Genomic DNA, 22,493 nt, shown 5'->3' with positions numbered 1-22,493 from the left:
GGGGCGAAACTGGGACAAACTAATGGCTCCTTTTCTTGGTCGGCTTTTTCAAGTTTTCCCTAAAGTCTTTGAGGACAAAGCTGCAGGGGCACTTGCCTCCCTCTCCTCAGCCCCCCAGGCTCCACGTGGAAGGTTGTTAAAATAGCTCATTACCATGCTTTTGAAAATGACCTAACGGAACTGGAAGAGAAACCAGGTTGCTGACACCTGTTTCACAGTCTTCTGGACTCCCCGTAAGAGATGCGGGTACCCCTCTTAACACATCTGGCAGTTCCACGTGCCGCCAGTGACTTACTTTGGTCTGTACGGCCAGTTACTTTATACAAATACTTAAAAGTTCAAAAGAATTTTTTTTTAATAGTGTGGAATGGTCTTATCCACATATGGCATATTTCTGCAACGATTTTCCTTGGAATAATACAGAAATCCTCTGTCTGAAGCTCCAGCTTCCTGATACTTTTCCTCTTGGATTCTTTCAACTGAAGTGCACCTGAGCAAGTGAAGCACCTATTTGGAGCTGGCATATTTTCTAAAGACAACAAATGTTGTTAAATGCCCTCAAGTCGGTTCCGACTCAGAGCGACTCTATGTACAACAGAGTGAAAAGTTCTCTGCTACTATGCACAACTTTTTTTTTTTTTTGAGTTTTTGACTATGCACAGAACAACGGATTTCTTCACCCAGCCCAAGTGAAATGACATAGACACAGTTCAAGACCTTGTTATTCGTGTGGCTCTATGGCTTAGTTGGTTAAAGCGCCTGTCTCGTAAACAGGAGATCCTGGGTTCGACTCCCAGTAGGGCCTTAAGGTTTTCCTAGGAAGTCACCTCTTGCTGAAAATCTATTAAATTGGCAAGTGTCTTCCTGCTGATCCGGTGATTTGAATTTGTTTGACTGCAGCCTGCTGTTCAAAAGAAGCAGATTCTTAGGGAAATGACAATTTAAATGCAAACCACTGCCAAAGAATAATGCATGTGAGCTTACCTCGTTCACTCTTCATACATATTTTCCATTAAACTGTGGTAAAATATTTTTCTGCACCTAAAATGTGTTAACAGTTAAAAGCACCCAGATAAGTAGATGCAGTCTCTCTAAAGTCCAACCATCTCCAGTTCTATAATCCATTTTATAAGAGTTAAGATAAATTAATGAACAATGAATAAACTATTAGCTACAAAAGAAAAGTAGGATGTTTGTAGCAGCATCTTGCCATTTTGAAGAGGATATGAGAAAAAACAATTATATTACCATGGTAATCCTCTTTAGAAAGAACTAGAAAACCTTAAGAATGATGATCGTCTGGAAGATAAAATGTCCTAGACCCACGTACATCCAGAGCTAGGACACATTTGTTGAGGGAAAAGATTAGATTGGGGAAACCTGTCAAATATCTACAGCAACTTAGCTTCAGCCCTATAGATTCATGAAAATTTACGTCTTTGTGTCTCCCTTTATTCACCCATTAACTCAACAAATATTAACTGCAGGTCTTTTATGTGCCAGGTATCTATGTGGAAAAACCCAACAGAAAATCACTGCTCTCATGAAGTTTATGTTCTGGCGGCAGTGACACAGACAATAAAGAAAATGATGTGTAAAATAAGTAAAAAAATAAGTAAACATATCAGATATTGATGAAGTTTATGGAGAAAAATAAAGCAAGGAAGAAATATGGGAAGTGTACAGGGTGGGGGCAGGATAACCAGAGAGGGACGTCCTGTCTCTTGCAAAAAGTTACTGGCAATTGTTTTAAATTATTTTAATGAGAAATATTCAAGACCACTATATTTTCCTAATTATCATCAGTAACAAGATTAAATAATTAGAAAAATTTTCCCCAACTATGTCTAGACATCACCTTTCTTCATTTTGAGTAGAACCCTGTTAAACTAGATCACAGTGCCTGTATTCAACCCCCAGCTGCTCCTAAGGGAACTTGGCAAATTACTTTCACCCAATTGGCCTCTATTTCCACGTATATAAAATGGACATAGTAATAAGCCTATCTGATAGAGCTGATGGGAGGACTTGATGAGTAAATATACATAAGATACTTTAGAAAGATATCTGTCACATAAATAAGCAATTATTAAAGTTCGCTATCATTGTTGGTTTTATCATTGTTGATGCTAGTTGCCATGGAGTTGATTCCAAGTCATGGAGACCTCATACGTTACACTGTAGGATTTTCTTAGGTGTAATCTTTACAAAAGCAGACAGCGAGGTTGTGTCATTTGAGTATGTTAATGAGTCTTCCACTAAACCTGATGCCACATTTTTCTTCATATAGTCTAGCTTCTCTAATTATTTGCTCAGCATACAAGTTGAATAAGTATAGTGAAAAGATACAACCTGACACACACCTTTCCTGACTTTAAACCATGCAGTATCCCCTTGTTCTGTTCAAACGACTGCCTGTTTGTCTATGTACAGATTCCACATGAGCACAATTAAGTGTTCTGGAATTCCCATTCTTACCAATGTTACCCATCATTTGTTACAATCCACACAGTCAAATGCCTTTGCATAGTCAATAAAACACAGGTGATTATCTTTCTGGTATCTTCTGCTTTCAGCCAAGATCCATCTGACATCAGCAATGATATCCCTGGTTCCACGTCCTCTTCTGAATCCAGCCTGAATTTCTGGCAATTCCCTGTCAACGTACTGCTGCAACGGATTTCGAATGATCTTCAGCAAAATTTTACTTGCATGTAATATTAATGATAGTGTTTGACAATTTCCACATCCTGTTGGATCACCTTTCTTTTGAATAGGCACAAATATGGATCTCTTCCAGTCAGTTGGCCAGGTAGCTGTCTTCCAAATTTCTTGGCATAGATGAGTGAGCACCTCCAGCACTGCATCCATTTGTCGGAACATCTCAACTGGTATTTCATCACTTCCTGGAGCCTTGTTTTTCACCAGTGGTTTCAGTGCAGCTTGGACTTCTTCCTTCAATACCATCGGTTCTTGATCATATGCTACCTCCTAAAATGGTTGAAAGTCAACCAAATCTTTTTGGTACAGTGACTCTGTATATTCCTTCCATCTTCTTTTGATGCTTCCCGCACCATTCAATTTTTTCACCATAGAGTCCTTCAATATTGCAACTTGAGCCTTGAATTTTTTCTTCAGTTCTTTGAGCTTGAGAAATGCCAGGTGTGTTCTCCTTTTTGGTTTTCTAACTGCAGGTATTTGCACATTTCACTTGAATATTTTACTTTGTCTTCTAGAGTTGCCCTTTGAAATATTCTGTTCAGCTCTTTTACTTAATCATTTCTTCCATTCGCTCTAGCTACCTCACTTTCAAGAGCAAGTTTCAGAGTCTCTTCTAATATCCGATTTGTTTTTTTCTTTCATTCTTGTCTTTTTAATGACCTTTTGCTTTCTTCGTGTATGATGTCTTTGATGTCTTCCCACAACTTGTCTGATCTTTGGTCATTAGTGTTTTATGTGTCAAATCTACCTTTGAGATGTCTCCAAATTCAGGTGGGATGTACTAGTATTTTGGCTCTTGTAGACTTGTTTTAGAAACCCTAGTGGTGTGGTGGCTAAGAGCTGAGGCTGCTAACCAAAAAGTTGGCAGTTCAAATGCACCAGGCTCTCCTTGGAAACCATATGGGGCAGTTCTACTATGCCCTATAGGGTTGCTTTGAGTTGGAATCGACTCGACGGCAGTGGGTTTCTTGGGTGACTTGTTTTAATTTTCTTCAGCTTCAACTTGAACTCACATGTGAGCAATTGATGGCTTTTTCCACAGCCGGTCCCTGGCCTTGTTCTGGCTGATGTTGAGCTTTTCCATCGTCTCTTTCCACTTTCTTTCCACAGATATAGTCAATTCGATTCCTGTGTTTTCCATCCAGTGAGGTCCAATATATCCAAACCAAAACCAAACCCATTGCCCTGGAGTCGATTCTGACTCATAGTGACCATGTAGAACAGTGTAGAACTGCCCCATAGTGTTTCCAAAGAGCAGCTGGTGAATTCGAACTGCTAACCTTTTTGTTAGCAGCCAGTAGCTCTTAACCACTATGCCACCGGAGTTTTCACCAAGTGTATAGTTGCCGTTTATTTTGTTTAAAAAAAGGTATTTGCAATGGATAAGTCATTGTTCTTGCAAAATTCTATCATGTGATCTCCAGCGTTGTTTCTCTCAACAAAGCCATATTTTCCAACTACTAATTCTTCTTCTTCGTTTCCAACTTTTGCATTCCAACAACCGGTAATTATCAATGCATCCTCATTGCATTTTTTAAAATCAATTTCAGACTGCAGTCATTCCCAGCATAGTAGGCAATATGATTGTCTGATTCAAAATGGCCAATACCAGTCCACTTCAGCTCACTACCGCCTAGAATATTGATCTTTATGGGTTCCATTTCATTTTTGAAAACTTCTATTTTCCCAGATTCATAATTCGTATATTCCTTGTTCCAGTTATTAGTGAATATCAGCAGCTGTTTCTTCTCATTTTGAGTAGTGCCACATCAGCAAATGAAGGTCCTGAAACCTTGACTCCATCAACATCGTTAAGGTCTACTCTAATTTGAGGAGTATGTTTGTCAGTTTGTCTACTGTGGTGGCTTGCGTGTTGCTGTCATACTGGAGGCTTTGCCACGGGTATTTCAAATACCAGCAGGATCATCCTTGGTGGACATGTTTCAGCGGAGCTTCCAGACTAAGACAGACTAGGAAGAATGACCTGGTAGTCTATTTCTGAAAAAATTGGCCAGTGAAAACCTCACGAATACCAGTGGAATATTGTCGGATATAGTGCCGGAAGATGAGCCCCTCAGGTTGCAAGGCATTCAAAATAGGACTGGGGAAAACCTGCCTCCTCAAAGTAGAATGGACCTTAGTGACGTGGGTGGACTCTAGAAGCTAGAAAAGGCAAGGAATGAATTCTGCACCAGAGTCTCCAGAAAAAATGCAACTCTGTCAACATTTTGAGTTTAGTCCCATAGAACTCACTTCAGACTTCTGACTTCCAGAACTGAAGATAATAAATTTGCGTTTTTTAAAGCTATCAATTTTGTGGTCATCTGCTGCAGTGGCAACAGGCAACTAATCCAGAGCTTAGTATTAGGTCGTACTGTAGTCAGTGTATTGACAAACTGTCTTGCTACCAAAGGAAACTGATAAAGTTCCTGACGGATTCATTGGCAGAGTGTTTAAAATCACAGATTCTACAGCCCCACTTAAAATCACATTACATGAGACTGACTGAGAGTCACTTCTGGAATCTGTGTTTCATTCTCAAAAATTTGATTAGTGGAATAATTTTCTCTACTACCACGTTTCTTTTTCAAGTGAGTGTATCTACGTAGACGAGACAAAAAAAAAAAAAAAAAAACCCCTCATGCCCTCTCTGAGGCTCGAACTCAGGACCTTCAGATTATGAGACTGACGCGCTGCCTACTGCGCTAAGAAGGCACTTATACAAGCCGCTTTTAGCAAACCTCTCGATTCCAGAGATTTCAAGCCTCAATGAACTTTCTGGAAAAATTAGATTTTTTCGTACTGTAAGCCCACTCCTCGTTAGTATAGTGGTAAGTATCCCCGCCTGTCACGCGGGAGACCGGGGTTCGATTCCCCGACGGGGAGAGTACTGGATTTTTTTTTTTTTTTTTTTTTTGAGCCCTGGCGACGCAGTGGATAAGAACTCAGGCAGCAACTCAAAAGATCTCCAGATCGAATCCACCAGCCGCTCCTTGGAAACCCTATGGAGAAGCTCTACTCTGTCCTACAGAGCCGCTGAGTTGGAATCCACTCGACAGCACCGGGTTTGGTTTGGCTTTATACACCTCAGTGCCCCAAAAGGAATTGATGCTACGTCATACATAAATTTGCTGTTGCGGTTTGTCACAATAGCACTGATCAAAATCATTTCAGAATTTTACCCTTGGTTAAATAAATATACAACAGGGTGAAGTTTTCCACTCTGCTGTAAACATCACTTACCGCTGGGTGACATTCAGCAAGTTGCTTATCACCTCTGTGCCTCAAATTCTCCATCAGGAAAATGAATATCATAGTAAAAGTATCTATCTTTTGAGGCAGGTTAGAGGACTGAATGACAGTGTATGTAAGGACAGTGCATGGCACATAATAGGTTCCCAATAAATTTCAACTGTTATTTACTGATGTTCTGGACAACTACCTTGTAGAAATGTTCTGAGAAAAGAATAACGTGGTGGAAAACATTCTTGTGTCTTTACAGACCTTAAGATTTCAAACATACCAGAAAACATTCTTGTGTCATTACGAATATTAAGATTTGAAATGCTCCTCCATGAGCGGTAGCGTGGCCGAGCGGTCTAAGGCGCTGGATTAAGGCTCCAGTCTCTGCGGGGGCGTGGGTTCGAATCCCACCGCTGCCAACCCTATTGTATAAGCAGAATCCACCCCAGAACAGGTTGCAAAACTGGCTGGAGCAAGCTGCTTGAGGCTGGGTAACAGCAGGGGAAGTGATCAACTATAGTCTTCTAAGAAAATCCAGCTATTGTCTTCTATGAGAACGGTATATTGTGTCCAAGGAAAAAAAGACTTTTATGTTTTTTTAATGTTTATATTGAAATATAACTTTCACATATTTCCGAATTACAGAAACAAAAACTTTCATATACGGTGAAAACATTCCTCTTCCACCACTTCCCTCCACATTCCAGCTGCACGGGATTCTGCCTACCCAGGCAACTATATCAGTCTGGGGTTACTTGCAAGAAATGTCATTTGCGTAAACAAGCCGATAACCAGTTGCCACCGAGTCAGTTCTGACTCACGGAGACTCCACGTGTCAGAATAGAACTGTGCTACTTAAGGTTTTCAATGGCTGATATTTTTTGGAAGTAGATTACTAGGTTTTTCCTCTGAGGTGCCTCTGGGTGGATTCCAGCTTCCAATCTTCCAGTTAGCAGCCCAGCCTTTTAACCATTTGTACCACTCAGGGACAAACAAGCCAGTAGAAATCTACTTCTTATTTTCCCCATATTTTATATGTTCTGAACCTAATTTATTGCATATTATATATTAGGGAAATTCATATTTTCCTATTACATATTAGGGAAATTATAAATATTTTCTTCATAGTTTGTCCATTTGATTTTTTTTTTTCACTTTGCTTATGTGTTTTTTGTTTGTTTGGGGTTTTAGTTGTTGTTTTGTCTTGTTTTTTTTAAGAAAATGGAAGTGTGTCCAGGCAGAATTTTTTCCTGTAGTGAATTATGTCAAACTTTCATTGTTTCTAAGTTTTGTGTAAAAATTGGTTTTCTACCCTGAAATTATACAAACTTTCTGTCTTAGCATTTCCAGTAATTACATTTTGTTTTATTTTTCATTTTTTACTTTTAAATTTTATGTCTATTTGAAATTTATTTTAGTATCACAGGTGACATATGATAAAAGCTTTTATTTTCCCAGATGGCTACCAAATTAACCCAAGACCATTTATCAAACAATCCACTCATTTCTATTTGAGTTTTGACTTTTATTTACATTATTTACTTTTCATCCTATCTGAACTTTTCATTTTGCTGCATCAATTTTAAGTGGAGTCTTAAATAGCTATTTATTTTCCAATTTCTGGCTGGCTCCATTGGACCAAATTGGGTGGTCCAACAATGCTTGTTTACTCTATGTTAATATCTGCATGTGTCATTTACCCAAGGCCTATGTTGATACAAAGGTCCCTGGGTGTGAAAAAGGTTTAAGCTCACCTGCTAACCTAAAGGTTTGTGGTTCCAACCCACACAGTGGCACTGCAGAAGAAAGGCCTGGCAGTTTGCTTCCATGAGGATTACAGCCAAGAAAACCCTGTGGAGCATTTCTACTCTGTAACACATGGGGTCACCAAGAGTCAGAATCTATCGACTAGAAGACAATGGGTTTGTTATTATTGTTATTGTCATCATTGTATTATAATACAAAGTGGTTGTAATAGTGTGGGAAACCAGACCATTGTGGCATGCTGGTGGGAAGGTTTATTAGGCAAGATCCATCAGAATTAACATCGCACATCACATACATTGCTTCAGCAATTCCATGTATAAAAAGTACTCACACCCATTTGAAATGTCAGATACACAGTATTACTTATTGCAGCATTGTTTGTATGGGCAAGATACATATTATGATATACCCATACAGTGGAATTCCACGGTGCCAAGCAAAAAAAAAAAAAAAAAAAAAAGGAAGAATCTCTTTCTGTGTTGATTTGGAAACCACTACAACGTACATGAAGTGAAAAAACCAAGATGCAGTGGAATGTGTTTGGAATTCCCTTGTTGGTATGAAAAGTGGAGGAAATAATGTCCCTGAGAGGATACCCAAGAAACTGAGTTTGCCTGAGAGGATATACAAGAAGCTGTGTGTGTGCCTGAGGAACTGGGTAACTGGGAAGAGACCTTGACACTTTATCAGGGGCAAAGAATTTGGTTTTAGGTCCATCAAGCAGGGACGCTGGAGACTTTAGTATGCCTCCTTTGCTGCTGTTTATGGTACCCGGATATCAAAGTGTAAAGACAGCCAAAGAATAAAATCCATGGAACTCCACAAGAGAAAAAAAAAAAAAAAAATCTTGAGAAAATGATTAAAAATCACTAGGGTGGCAACAGGTTTTGTTAGGTAGGGAGAACGCTACGCCCGAACCTTGACTAGGTGGAGGTGAAGAAGCCTCTAGTCAGCTGCGTCTGGGGATCGGGGTGCGGGAGGGGGGAGCTGTGCAGCGGGAAGTTATTCTTTCTGTCCACAACCAGAGAACAGAGGAGCTCCCGGTCCCACCCACCCGGAAATTGAGTCATGGCTGTGTGTGAATGCGTGTGTTGTGTGTATATGTACATGTGTGTGAGTTTTCTTGTGCAAACAGTTCTTCCACTTTTTGCTGAATTGTGTTGATGGCCTTAATTCCCAAACCTCAGAGCCCGGATCAGTTTGCAATTGACGCCTGTTTTGGAGTCCTCTTGGGGTCTTGAGAGGTCACTTACTGCCAGCTCTAACCTCACCAACGCGGTCTGGGCGGAGTCCCTGGGTCTCCCCTCCACTGCCCTGCCTCCCTCCGACCCCCCGCCCCCCCGCCCCGCCCCAGCGTTTCAGTCATTGTCTGTCCTAGGGGCTCCGGGCCCTGCAGCCTCACCCCGGCTCCCACAGTCCCACTCGGGGACTTCCTGGGGGCGCAGAGCTGCAGTCAGGTGCACAGCTAGCCAACTGGGCCTTCCTAGAATCCCCGGGGTGGGGGACTCAATGGGGGAACGAGGGCAGGGCGTCACCGCAGGGTTCAACGGCCGGGTTAGAGACCAGAAGACGTTACTTTTTTGCGAGTCGATGACCTACGGCGTTTGAAACCAGACCTTGAGTAAGAAGAGGGCACCACGAAGGTTCGCTGGAGCCATAAGGCTCTTCACCTCAGAAGGGCTGTACCTGGATCCAGGAATCCCATGTGGCCAAGACCCCCTCTCTTCGCCGCTCCCCGCCCCCTTCCCCAAGAGGCTCTACATCTCTGGTTGTCTGGTTAGAGTCGTTATAGCGCTTGACATTGACATTGTGGGATTTTAAAGGAGCGGCAACTTTAAAGGAGACGCTGTAGTTGAATTGGACCCTCCCAGTCTTCTCTTCTCTCCGGTTTCCTCCCCTCCAAATCACCGCTTGCTATGGGTGCAAGTGATGTGTAACCTGGTGGTCTGAGATTCTCAGTGGAGTTCTTTTGTTAGAGACCCTCACTTAGGGCATTTGAACTAAGAATCTAAGTTACAAAAGATGAGGCGCAGTAACAGCAAAGTTTGTTTTTAGAAACCTTCATCCCATTTGGAAAGATTAAGCATCCTGGACTTTTATTAAGATTTATCCTTGGACTAATTGGAGCATTATGGCCCAGACGCTCAAGCTGCCCGAAACTTTTCCCGCTTTATTAGTTCTACAGCACATCTGAGTAAGCAAAACGTCTTCTTGGAGTTTGCCCATTTTCTTAAGGTAAACTGCTCTGGGTTATGAAGACTTCATAGCAAGAATTTTTCATATAATTGATCAGGCTAGACCTAGTACTAACCCACATATGCTCATGGGCTCTATGGCTTAGTTGGTTAAAGCGCCTGTCTTGTAAACAGGAGATCCTGGGTTCAAATCCCAGTAGGGCCTTTGTTTTTCCTCTCCATGGAGAATCAATCTCCTCTCTATCCTCCCTTACCCCTAAATTCTCTAAGGCGCTTACTGAACTGTAAATTCTGATTCTATTAATCACAGGCAGTTGTGGCTGCAGAATTCCCACTTCCAAAGGAAAAGTGATATGCCCTAAATAACTTTTCATGTAAGTTTTTGAATTAAATTATGCCAGTTCTTTTTCTCCAACAAATATTTATTGAACTTCTGCTATGTGATATGCACAGATTCAAAACGTACACAGCTGTAGCTATAAGAATGTTGTTTGCATTTATCCTCCCATTCAGCAAACCCTTTGTTAGCAATCGATTCCGAACACACATGGGTAAAAATACAAAATGAAATATGAACATGGCTTATCTTTTTAAAATTTATGATAGAAAACAGCTAAAAATAAACCTCATGTTCATTAATTGAGGACTATTGAATAATCTATGATACACACATACAGCTGTGTTATGGATTGAATTGCATCCCCCCAAAAGATATGTTGAAGTCCTAACCCCACAGTATGAGTGAATGTGATCTTGTTTGGAAACAGGGCCCTCGAAGATGTTATCAGTTAAATTAACATTCGTTCATATGGGATTAGGGTGGGTATCTTCATAAAAGAGAAGAGATGCAGATAGAGGAAAGATGGCCTGGAATTATGCTGCATGTGTAAGCCAAGGCTACCAGAACCTGAAAGAGATAAGAAGGCATCTTCCCCTACAGCCTCCAGTGAAAACATGGCCCTGCTGATACCCTGAAAGATTAAACCCTTTACGGCCAAGTGCATTCTGATTCATAGTGACCCTACAAGACAGAGTAGAACTGCCCCACAGGGTTTTCAAAGTTGTAAATCTTTATGGCAGCAGATTGCCACATCTTTCTCTCGAAGAGCAGCTGGTGCATTCAAACCTCAGCCTTTTCAGTTAACAGCCAAGGGCTTAACTACTGTGCCACCAGGGCTCCTTCCATAAAAGATTACAACTTTGGAAACACTATGGAGCAGCTCTACTCTGTCCCTATAGGGCTGCTGTGAGTGGAAGCTGGAATCAACTTGATGGCAACGGATTTTTTGACACCCTGAATTTGGACTACTAGACTTCAGAACTGTGAGATAACAAATACTTGTTGTTTAAAGCCATCTGCTTTGTGGTATTTTGTTACAGCAGTCCTGGGAAATTAAAAAAAAAAAGTACATTGCCATCAAGTCGACCCCAGACTTATACAGAGTAGTAGGAAGGAGTGGCTGGTGGATTCCAGCTGCGGACCTTTCAGTTAGCAGCCAAACACTTAACCCCTGTGCTACCAGAGCCCCTGGGAATATAAACTGTAAAAGGAATGAGAAGGATTTCTAAGCTTGTAAACAGAGTGATCTCCAGTATATAGTGTTAAAATAAAAATTTAAAAAATGTGCAAACAAAAATATCACCTAAAGTCTTCTTAAAACGAAACAATAGTTTAGCTTACCTTGTAAGAAAAAAAAAGTCTGTCTTGAGCATTATGCTCTTTTAAGAACAATCTATATGGAATCAAATTGACAACGGCAACTGGAAAAATTAGACAGGCATCTTAGGGGGCAGTGAGTTTATGTTAATGAGGGAGGAACAACTCAGAAAAGGAGGGTGAGAATGGTTGCACAACTCTAAGCCTGTAATCAATGTCACTGAATTGCACATTTAGAAACTGTTGAATCGGTGTATGTTTTGCTGCGTATATTCCTGACAGCAACAACAAAATAAATAAGCTTTTTTTTTTTTTAAAGTAAGGAATGTGCAGATGTACATAGTATACTATCTTTTTGTAAGAAATAGGGGAGAGGAAAAAAATAACTTATGTGTGCATCCACTATCTGTCAGTTTGTCATACTGTAGTGGCTCGCTTGTTGCTACAATGCTGGAAGCTATCCCACAGTTATTTCAAATACCAGCAGGGTCACCCATCAGTGGCACATCTACAGAAGACAACGCCTATGACAATTAGTTTTAAATTGCTGAAGGATCTCTCACAGCTGGCTGTGGAAACTATAATGGCCAATAGAAACTGCGCACTGGTGCCCCCCTCCTGTCTCAAGCAGAGCCCAGGGCATGAGTCCTACCTGCCATACCTTAGATTTGTCCCCTGCCCATGGGGGACAGGTTTCAGCAGAGCGTCCAGACTAACACAAACTAGGAAGAAAGGCCTGACCTTTCTTCTACTTCAGAAAATTAGTGAGTGAAAACCTTATGGATCACAATGAAACATAGTTCAACTCACTTGCTTTGGACATGTCATCAGGAGGGATCAATCGCTGGTGAAATATAAGGCCAGGGAGCGTGATGGAGACCCTTGGTGAGATGGGTTGACACAATAGCCACAATGATGGACTTGGATGCACATGTCGGTGATTATGAGGATAATGAAGAACCAGCAATACTTCATTCTGTTGTACATAAGGTTGCCATGAGTCTAAGTAGACTGGATGGCAGCTATCTATCTCTATGTGTGCATAAGAAAGACCTGGAAAGAGAACCCGAATCTAATGAAACCTAAAGAAAACTATATTTCTTGAGTTCTTGCATATTCTAAACAATTTTTTTTCTGAAATTTGAAGGACGGTTTGATTTCAATAATCTTTGTCTCACATTTTCTTTCCTGAATATCTGAAATATGCTCTTTTGTCTTTTCCATCACCATCATTTTATCCTACTCTGGTGGCTTCTTGTTGCTGTGATGCTGGAAGCTATTTCAACAGTATTTCAAATACCAGCAGGTTCACCCATCATGGACCGATTTCAGACGACCTTCTAGACTAAGACAGACTGGAAGAAGGACCTGGAGGTGATCTACCTCTCATAAAATTGGCCAGTGAAAACCTTATAGTTGGCAGCAAAATATTGTTTGATATAGTGCCAGAAGATGAGCCCCTCATGTTGGAAGGCACTCAAAATATGACTGGGGAAGAGTTGCCTTCTCAAAGTAGAGTGAACCTTAATGATGTGGATGTAGTAAAGCTTTTGGTACCTTCATTTGCTGATGTGGCATGACTCAAAATGAGAATAAACTGCTTTGAATGTCTGTTAATAATTGGAATATGGGATGTATGAAGAATGAATCTAGGAAAATTGGAAGTCCTCAAAAATGAAATGGAATGCATAAACATCAATATCCTAGGCATTAGTGAGCTGAAATGGACTGGTATTGGCCATTTTGAATCAAACAGATGGTGTCACATTCATCGTCAAAAAGAACATTTCAAAATCTATCCTGAGGTACAATGCTGTCGGTGATAGTATAATATGAATACCCCTACAGGGAAGACTATTATTCAAATTTACACACCAACCACAAATGCCAAAGGTGAAGAAATTGAAGATTTTAACCAACTTCTGCAATCTGAAATTGATCAAACATGCAATCAAGATGCACTGATAATTACCAGTGATTGGAATGCAAAAGTTGGAAACAAAGAAGAAGGATCAGTAGTTGGAAAGCATGTCCTTGGTGATAGGCCAGAGATTGCATGACATAATTTTGCAAGGTAAGCAATTTATTCATTGCAAATACCTTTTTCAACAACATAAACCGTGACTCTACATGGATCTCACTGGATGAAATACACAGGAATGAAATCAACTACATCTGTGCAAAGAGATGATGGAGAAGCTCAATATCATCAATCAGAGCAAGGCCAGGGGCCAACTGTGGAACAGACCACCAAGTCTCATATGCAAGTTCAAGTTCACGCTGAAAAAAATTAAAACAAATTCACAAGAGTGAAAGTACGACCTTGAGTATATCCCACTGAATTTGGAGACCATCTCAAGAATAGATCTGACGCATTGAACATTAATGACCCAAGACCAGAAAAGTGGGATGACATCAAGGCCGTTATACATGAAGAAAGCAAAAGGCCATTAAAGAGACAGAAAAAAGACAGATCAAAATGGATGTCAGAAGAGACTCTGAATCTTGCTCTTGAATGTCAAGTAGCTAAAGCAAAAAAGAAGAAACGATGATAAAAGAAACGAACAGAAGATTTCAAAGAGCAGCTCTAGAAGACAAAGTAGTATAATGAAATGTGCAAAGAACTGGAGTTGGAAAACCAAAAGGGAAGAACACATTTGACATTTCTCAAGCTGAATGAATTGAAGAAAAAATTCAAGCATAGAGTTGCTATCTTGAAGGATCCTATGTCCAAAAACTTGAATGATGCAGGGAGCATAAAAAGAGGATGGAAGGAATACACAGAGTCACTGTACCAAAAAGAAATGGCCAACATTCAACCATTTCAGGAGGTAGCATATGATCAAGAACCTATGGCACTGAAGGAAGAAGTCCAAGCTGCGCTGAAGGCATTGTCAAAAAACAAGGCTCCAGGAATTGATGAAATACCAATTGAAATGTTTCAACAAACGGATGCAGCACTGGAAGCTCTCACTCGTCTATGCCAAGAAATTTGGAAGACAGCTACCTGGCCAACTGACTGGAAGAGATCCATATTTGTGACCATTCCTAAGAAAGGTGATCCAAAAGAATATGGAAATTATGCAACAATATCATTAATATCACACGCAAATAAAATTTTGCTGAAGATCGTTCAAAAGCAGTTGCAGCAGTATATCATCAAGGAACTTCCAGAAATCCAAGCTGAATTCAGAAGAGGATGTGGAATAAGGGATATCATTGCAGATGTCAGATGGGTCTTGGCTGAAAGCAAAGGATACCAGAAAGATGTTTACCTATGTTTTATCAACTACACGAAGGCATTCAACTGTGTGGATCATAACAAATTACGGATAACATTGCAAAGAATGGGAATTCCAGAAAACTTAAATGTGCTCATGAGGAACCTGCACATAGACCAAGAGGCAATCATTTGAACAGAACAAAGGGCTACTGCATGGTTTAAAATCAGGAAGGGTATGCACCAGGGCTGTATCTTTTCATTGTAGTTATTCAATCTGTATGTTGAGCACATAATCTGAGAAGCTGAACTGTATGAAGAAGGAGGCATCAGGATTGGAGGAAGACTCACAGACAACCTTCAATCTGCAGATGGCACAACCTTGCTTGCTGAAAGTGAAGATGACTTGAAGTACTTACTGATAAAGATTAAAGATTAGTACCTTAGTATGGATTACATCTCAACATATAAAAAACAAAAATCCTCACAACTGGACTGATAAGCACCATTATGATAAATGGAGAAAATATTGAAGTGGTTAAGGATTTCATTTTCCTTGGATCCACAATCAACACTCATGGAAGCAGCAGTCAAGAAATCAAACCACGTGTTGCATTGGGCAAATCTGCTGCAAAAGACCTCTTTAAAGTGTTAAAAAGCAAAGATATCACCTTGAAGACTAATGCATGCCTGACCAAGTCATGATATTTTCAATCGCCTCATATGCATGCACAAGCTGTACAGTGAATAAGGAAGACTGAAGAATTGATGCCTTTGAATTACGGTGTTGGTGAAGAATATTGAATATACCATGGACTGCCAGAAGAATGAACAAATCTGTCTTGGAAGAAGCACAGCCAGAATGCTCCTTCGAAAGGAGGATAGTGAGAATTTGTCTCACCTACTTTGGCCATCTTATCAGGAGGAACTAGTCCCTGAAGAAGGACATCATGCTAAGTAGAGGGTTAGTGAAAAAGAGATGGATTGGCCACCCACCCAGCAAAAGATGACAGGGAAGAGCTTCACATAGTGGCTACAACAATGTGAAAAGATTGTGAGGATGGCACAGGACGGGGCAGTGTTTTGTTTTATTGTGCATGGGGTCGCTATGAGCCGGAATGGGCTCCATGGCGTCTAAGAACAACATCATCTTTTTAGCTTAAGGTAAGCGTTACTGTAAAAAATCTAATGCCAATCTCATTTTCTTTTATTACTGATTGAATTTTTTTACCTATATTTCCAAAAGATTTTTTTTTCTTTTTCTTTCAAGATCGGTAGTTTTACTAGACCATGTCTTGGTAGTGACTGTCTTATTTCCAAATGTGTAATTTTATGTGAAAATTTCAGTCTTTTTTTAAGAACAAATTAAATTATATTAATAGTTTATGTTTCTCCTCTTCTGCTCCACTGTTTCATTTTCTTTCTTAGTAATAACTCTTTTATTACATATATTGGAATCTACTTATCGTCTTAGGTATCTAGTTTTGCTATAATAGAAATACCACAAGTGGATGGCTTTAACAAAGAGAAATTTGTTCTCTCACAGCCTAATGGGCTAGAAGTCCAAATTCAGGGTGCCAGCTCCAGGGAAATGTTTCTCTCTTGGGGAGGCCTTGTTGTCAATCTTCCCCTGGTCTAGGAGCTTCTCAGGTCCGGGGACCCTGGGTCCAAAGGACTCGCTCTGCTCCAAGTACTGCTTTCTTGGTGGTATGAGGTCCCCTGTTTCTCTGCTTACTTCTCTTTTTTATATCTCAAAAGAGATTGACTTAAAATACAACCTAATCCTGTAGACTGAGTTCTGTCTCATTAACATAACTGCCTCTAATCCTGCCTCATTGACATCATAGAGGCAGGATTTACAACACATAGGAAAATCACCTCAGAAGGCAAAATGGTGGACAATCACACAATCGTGGCCTAGCCAAGCTTACGGATATTTTAGGGAGACACTATTCAATCCATGACACTTATCTTCTATATCTTTCTCTTCAATGTGTTTTATCTCTCTCCCTCATATATATTGAAATTTTTTTCACTTTCCTCCATTCTAATATTTGCTTCCCTCATCATTTTATCTGTGATGTCAATTCATTCTAGTGTTCCTTCTGGTTTCTCTTTATAGTTGAAATATTTTTTTTTACTTCTATTTTTTTCTCCTGAGCTTTGTCAGCACTCTTCTTAAATCTCCATTTTGTCCAAATATCTCATTTATGCGTTTTTATAGTTCTTATTTATATTAATACATTCATAACATCTATCATTCTCTTAATTTCTTTTAGCTCTCTTTGAAATGTTTGCGATGTCTTTGTTGAAGCTCTTCCCTGTCATCTTTTGTTGGGTGCATGCGTGGGGGAGACAATAATAAAAATGTCCCCCATACTTAAAGCTGTTTTCTGAACTCTCATATAGTTTATTATTGATTCTAGAGAACCTATCATTGTGTTATCTGCTTTACATTTGATTTGCCAAATATCACTGAATTATAACAACAGTAATTTATATTTGCTTACATGCCCTTGGAAACCCTGGTGGTGAAGTGGTTAAGAGCTACAGCTGCTAACCAAAAGGTCAGCAGTTCGAATTCACCAGGTGCTCCTTGGAAACTCTATGGGGTAGTTCTACCGGACCTACAGTGTTGCTATGAGTCAGACTCTACTGCAACCAGTTTGGTTTGGTTTTTTGGTTTACACACCCTCAGACTTCACAGATGGATTTTAGTCCCAAAGAAAATAAACAGATTGGCCCCTCTGAAAGTTGAACTTTAGTTCCTCAATTTAATAAAGAGAGTGTTCCTCTAATGCATTGATTCCCAAGCTTAAGTGCACATTTGAATCACCCAGGGAACTAGTTAAAATATAGTTCCTTGGGACTTATCCCAGAGGTTTCAATTCTTGTTTGGTGAAGGGCCCAGAAATTTCATTTTTAACAAGCACTCCAAGTGATTTTGAAGCAAATGAATCCCACATACAAATCTCCAGCTTAAAATACTATGTTCAGAGCTAAACTGACTATGAGGTTTACCTATGTCTGAAAGTACTAATGACATGGGTGGACTGTCATTCATTTACACTCTCATCATAAAGAGAGACAAGAAGTGAGGATTATCAGAAGTCTGTTATATTCCAGATGTTTCCGGACACAATCTCATTTAATCATCCCAATAATCCTGTCAAATACATATTATAACCAGATCTCTGAAGAGAGGAAACAGGCTTAATGATGTTCAAGGTAATATAGTTAGTAAGCAACAGAGTTTAGAGTCAAAGCCAGCTGTCTGACTCTAGAATCCTGCTTTCTCAAGACATCTATTTGATTGGAGTTAGTGATAAAGCTTTTGACCACAGAGGTAAACAAAAATAGGCACTTAGACTGGTCTCAAACCTTTGCCCCATGGGTTAGGGAGCATGAGAACTCTTTGTTTTCTGCAAGGAGAAAATACTAGCTGAGTGAATATTTGTTTAACTCATTTCCCTCATGAAGGAGTAAAATGAAAAATGGAGCATCAGAAGTCCATGCAGGAGGTTCTTAATGAAGAATTAACAGGCCACATAAACAGACTGAATCAATTATCTCCATCTCTTGGGCTCTACTCATCTGCTTCTGCTAAGATATGCTCTCCCCATTCCCTGATTTTTTTAGATCTGCTTCTGCTAAGACATGCTCTCCCCATTCCCTGATTTTTTTAGATTTAAAAGTAGGAATAGGGAGGATTTTAGGGCACAACTCTGAGCAACCATTTAGTCATGGCAGAATCTAATAAGGGAGCTTTGTAGATAAGAAAAAGTGTTGAGATAGATGTAGGAAGAGGGAGGGTTTTAGGGCACAACTCTGAGCAACAATTTAGTCATGGCAGAATCTAATAAGGGAGATTTGTGGATGTGAAAAAAGTATTGAGAATACATGCATTGGAAAAATCACTATGTCAGACAATTAAGCAAGGATTTGATCTTTACAGCACTTTTTAAGTTGCTTCTTAAGCTCTGCCTTGGAGGAATACCTGAGGAGTGGCTTCCTCCGAGATAGACTTCATGTGATGGAGATGGATTGGAATTTACCAGCCCTTGTGAGAAATAAAAAACGAAAACCAAACCAAACCAGCTTCCGTCAAGTTGATTCCGACTCATAGTCTTAATTTGATTAGCACTGTGCTTAAGCAAATTGAAAAGAGGACATGAACCTTTGTCACCAAGACGCTTTCAATTTCATTGAAAAGACCAAAGAAGAATGTGCCTCAAACATTACTTTAACCTTAAAGCTTAACCCGTTGCCATCAAGTTGATTCCAACTCATAGCAACCCTGTATGACAAAGTAGAACGGCTTCATAGGGTTCCCAAGGAACAGCTGGTGGATTCGAACTACCAACCTCGTGGTAGCAGTGGAGCTCTTAACCATGGCACTACCAGGGCTCTCACAGACATAAAAAAATGCGATGTTTACTCATGGAGTTTGCAAAGCATTCACTTGGTGTTTGAGATTTAGACATTTGTGAGCTCTGTAAATGTTGAAGAAACTATTACCTTCCTTAAGCTTAAATATTCTCATCTATAAAATGAGGGCGATAACAGCATCACCTCAAAGAGTTGTTAAGAGCATTATGTAAGATGATTCAAGTAAAGTGTCTAGAATGTAGCTATTACTGTCACTGTTACTATTATTAACACAGCATTTGTTTATGAAAATTAGTGGGGGTAAATCCTGCTCTCCCTTGCTGTTAACATGCATGGAAAAAACGATGCAATTTCTTATCATAAACAAAATGGTAAATAAAAGACCTGCTGACTCTCCAGGGAGACTCATTCACCTGTGGCAACCCCTAAGGGATCAGTTGCGCCCTTGGCGATAACTGGTTTTATCTGCCTTTGAAACAGACTTGGACTAGGAGTGAGTATCCTCTGCCTGCAGGATTACTTGCACCCTACCTGGCAAATCAAGATCTTTGGTGGCTCTTATTAGAGCCCTAGACTCAAGGTACTTGCTTCCCTCAGAATTTTTGTGATCCAACCCTTTTGTAGTCTTTCTGCTAAATAAGCTTCCAAAGCTAAAGACACTTTCTTAATACAAGTCCAGATGAGAAGAGGTATGTTCTGGTGATGTCTCTTTCTAGTCACACCAGCATAGGATGGTGTTATTTGTCTTATTTTATTTTGTTTTGAGAGAGAAACTGCAGGTTCTGAATTTTGCATAAGGTCAGGCAGGGTAAGATGCCTCAATGAGCTAAGTGAATTCTCATTAAGCCAGGCTGTCACCTCTTTACCCCAATTCCAGAAACATATCCAAAATAACCAGTTGTCTAGGAATTTTTTTTTTTTTTTTTAGGAATCAGGGAGCAATGAGAGCACAGGTCAGGTCACTAAAAATCAACCCTCTAAAATCCAGTACTTTGAACATTAACTAAAAGATCAAATGGTATAAACAATGACCAATAAGCCAAAATATTGAGGATTTTGGGAGGGGGGGCAGAAATTTTGTTTTGCTCCTTCCCTCTCTCATTTCATATGCAAATGCATGGACTTCTATCAAATAGTCATTTATTATCATCTCTGTTTTTGGAGATATATTACCTGCCACACCCTCTGCCCCTGTATCTGTCCCTGGCCCTGCCCTTGTGGTTAAACAACTGAAACAAACTACCCCACTCACAGATTCAGGAAGTTGTATGATATTTTGTGGATGGGTAATTGGTCAGATTGACCTAGAGTTGTGTGCAAAAGGCAGGAATCCATCCTTTGGTGAATGGACTGTCAAGGCCAGTTCTTAAAGACTGAACTCAAAATTCACCTTTCTTAAAAAGTCTTTCTTGATGAAATCATCCACTCTGATAAGTCCTCACATATAAGCCCTTTTCTGTTCATTGTAGCTCCATTCTCCCAGCACCTTGGGTTAAAACTTCAAACTGTTTTTCAGTTCCTTCTTCTATCTTACTCGTACCTTGCTCCTGATTTCCACTGCCATTATCCTAGCTAGTGGTCTCAGTCTCTCTCCCTTGGACTCCTCCAGTAGCCTCCCAGCCTTCAGTTTCTCCTTCTTTAATCCTTTATTATGCTGCCATATTAAACACCCTGAAGTCCTGTTCCAATCATTTCATACTACTCCTGAAAAAAAAATCTTCCTTTGATCGGATTCCTTAAACCAGTATTCAAGATTTTCCATATTAGGGACCTGATTTTTACAGCCTGATTTTTCACTGCACCACTTCATGCACCCAATGCTGCAATAATTGATGACGTGTGCTTTTTATCCTTCGAGTCAGTGCTTGTCTCTCCGATGCCCTTCACTATCGTTTATAGACATTAGGTTCCCTTAATTTCTTCTTATTTAATATTCATTTACATGAAATAAATTTGTGTTCAAATTTAAAGAAATCAAATAATAGTATAAGATTTCAATGAAAAATAGCTGTTCCCTTCCTCCTTACTCCTCACTCCTAATTCTGTTCCCCTCTGGCGATAAAATTTGAATAATTTCAGTATTTTCTTCTACTTACCCATATTTCCTAGCAACAAGCTTTTACTCTTATTTGGATTTTCCCACTTTTTACTGCTTACTATTAAAAAATGAGATATTTTAATCCTTACACAATGAAGAAAAAGAGAAAAGGCAGGGGTGGGGGAGACAGATCTATGCATCACCATTCAAATACTCAGATGCTCTAATGTTATACTTTTTGGTTAGATGGGCATTGAGAGTTTATATTTCCATGATCTGATAAACATTATCACAGTGAAATCATGTAATAAACTATGATTACCTAAAAATCTCTTCTCAGTTCTGTTACACCAGGTAGCCTATCCATTCCCTTCCCCTTCCCCTTGGAGACAGGGCTGCTCATGCCTATCCAATCCTGTTTGCTCTCTAGCAGTCTCCTGGGACCTCCCTTTAATGTTGTAGTTTGTACTCATTCTCTCGAATATCCACTTATCTTGCCAATGTTCTGATAATTGAGAGGGGTTGAGAGTTGGGGTCTCACCACTCATTCCATTTTCATTTGGTTCCCTCAGTCTGGCTCTAAGGTTTGCCTGGTGTCCTTAACTCCAGAGAGTCTTTAATTCACTCTCACCCTCACTTTCACCTGCTGTCTTCTGCCAGAGTAAGGGGAGGAGCAGTCACTTGGCAGCATTAAAGAAATTGGGGTTCTGAATTTCTCATTTCTTTATAGAGTCTCTCAGACAATCCTCTTTTTTTCTTCAGCTCTGTGTCACCCCATCACTTTCAAGGCATCAGAAATCCTCCGATTCCTATGTCCTTCTGGCTTCTCACATATGACTCTACTTTTTTTTTGGCTCCCTTCACTGCTGCCTAGGGTTTCTGCTTTCTCAGCTTTTCTAAGACATTTATCATCCAATCATCTGCTTTCCAGCTTCCAAAGTGCAGTTGACATTGTTTTTCTGCTACCATCTCCTCCTGCTCTCAGTCTCTTTTTCATTGTGAGTTTATACCTCTTTTATTCCTACTGCCATTTTGGTAGGAAAAATCAAATGCGTGTGTTAAATATGCCATGCTTAAGCTGAAATCCATATCTAATTTTCAAGATCTAGTTCAATACCACCCATCTTAATAATAACATCACCTCCTCGATTCCCTACTGGAAATAATTTCTTCCACCTCCAAACTCTCTTTGTTCTTTTCTTTACCTACAAGTCTAGGATGGCCATTAGCATATTTTTAATTATTCTTAGTTATTTATGCATA

General features: G+C 39.9%; 5 non-coding genes across 5 annotated transcripts; 4 read left to right on the top strand and 1 right to left on the bottom strand.

Moving 5' to 3' along the window:
* The first annotated feature begins 731 nt into the window (after positions 1–731).
* On the top strand, positions 732–805 carry TRNAT-CGU (transfer RNA threonine (anticodon CGU)). The gene has a single exon. It is a non-coding gene; the product is annotated as a tRNA-Thr (tRNA).
* A 4,558-nt stretch (positions 806–5,363) lies between these two features.
* Positions 5,364–5,436, bottom strand: TRNAM-CAU (transfer RNA methionine (anticodon CAU)). The gene has a single exon. It is a non-coding gene; the product is annotated as a tRNA-Met (tRNA).
* Positions 5,437–5,535: 99 nt separating this feature from the next.
* Positions 5,536–5,607, top strand: TRNAD-GUC (transfer RNA aspartic acid (anticodon GUC)). The gene has a single exon. It is a non-coding gene; the product is annotated as a tRNA-Asp (tRNA).
* Positions 5,608–6,301: 694 nt separating this feature from the next.
* TRNAL-AAG (transfer RNA leucine (anticodon AAG)) lies at positions 6,302–6,383 on the top strand. The gene has a single exon. It is a non-coding gene; the product is annotated as a tRNA-Leu (tRNA).
* A 3,674-nt stretch (positions 6,384–10,057) lies between these two features.
* TRNAT-UGU (transfer RNA threonine (anticodon UGU)) lies at positions 10,058–10,131 on the top strand. The gene has a single exon. It is a non-coding gene; the product is annotated as a tRNA-Thr (tRNA).
* The last annotated feature ends 12,362 nt before the right edge of the window (positions 10,132–22,493 follow it).

This window comes from Elephas maximus, chromosome 1 (genome assembly GCF_024166365.1).
Source record: "Elephas maximus indicus isolate mEleMax1 chromosome 1, mEleMax1 primary haplotype, whole genome shotgun sequence".
Lineage (NCBI taxonomy): Eukaryota > Metazoa > Chordata > Mammalia > Proboscidea > Elephantidae > Elephas > Elephas maximus.
The sequence above is the reverse complement of the archived record's forward strand: the minus strand, read 5'-3'. Positions and strand labels throughout refer to the sequence as shown.